This window comes from Pinus tabuliformis, chromosome 5_1 (genome assembly GCF_031772625.1).
Source record: "Pinus tabuliformis cultivar Carrire ecotype Pingquan chromosome 5_1, CPIR1, whole genome shotgun sequence".
NCBI classification, from domain to species: domain Eukaryota; kingdom Viridiplantae; phylum Streptophyta; class Pinopsida; order Pinales; family Pinaceae; genus Pinus; species Pinus tabuliformis.
Window position 1 is genome coordinate 828,727,493 of NC_142305.1, and position 1,128 is coordinate 828,728,620.

Consider the following 1,128-nt stretch of genomic DNA (forward strand, 5'->3'; position numbering starts at 1 on the left):
CTCCACCTCCCCAAGATAAAGAATATGAGAAAATATCCATCACGGAACTAAGGGATATGATGTTATCTTTCCAAAAGTTGACTAAAGTCTTGATTAGTAGGGTTGGGGGAAATCCTTCAGTGCCTGGTTCTTCATCTCAAGTAGAGAGGCAAGAAATACAATTTGATGGAGATGTACATAGAGATTTGGAAAAAGTTAAGCTTCCTATCTTTAAGGGTACCACAAAAGAGGAGGTAGTAGAAGCTTGGTTGGAAAACATGCACCTATGTTTTGAGTTGTGGAATTATTCTAGAAACCAAAAGGAAACGTTTGCTATATACCTACTTAAGGAGAGTGCACTATTATGGTGGAGGAACTTAGAATCCCAATTGGGATACTCCATGTCTACCTTGACATGGGAATGATTTGAAGAGGAATTTCAAGCTAAGTACCTTTCCGCTGAATACTTGGAGAGGAAATTTAATGAGTTCCATGATCTTAAGCAAGGAACTAAGACAATCCTTGACTATGAAGCACGATTCATGGAGTTGCTTAGATATGCTACCCATCTAAATACTGAAGCCCTCAAGGTAAGCAAGTTTTTGATGGGTGTTCAGGTTGGCTCTTGGTAAGAGAGTGCCAGGAATGCCCTTTGAAGTAGGAGGGTGCGATTATACCAGCGTTAATGCATCGGATCCCATCAGAACTCCGCAGTTAAGCGTGCTTGGGCCAGAGTAGTACTGAGATGGGTGACCTCCCGGTAAGTCCTAGTGTTGGTAAAAGGCCACCAAATGTTAACCAACATCGACGACAATCAACAAATTGGGGAGTCACAAGCCACGTCAAGTAAGTGCCCACCACAAGCACCGAGCCAGGGAGAGAAGTGTAACATGTGCATTATGCCATATTGTATATTGGCATCAATTACAGGTAACGGACGAAGGGAATTTTAAGGCAGAGCTAGTTTTCATTTTGAACCATTGCACTTGATAGCTCAGACGTCACATGGTGGACCAAGTAAAGGTCCAATGGGACCCATATAGTCCTAGTTCTGCCACTTGGGAGGATGCATCTTCTATGCATCTTGAGTTTCCTTTTTTGTTTAGTTAAACTTCGGGCCAAGTTTACTCCAAGAGGGGGAGTATGTAG

At 42.6% G+C, this 1,128-nt stretch overlaps 1 pseudogene; it reads left to right on the plus strand.

Annotated features, from left to right (window-relative positions):
• The first annotated feature begins 647 nt into the window (after positions 1 to 647).
• LOC149167465 (5S ribosomal RNA) lies at positions 648 to 761 on the plus strand (annotated as a pseudogene).
• The last annotated feature ends 367 nt before the right edge of the window (positions 762 to 1,128 follow it).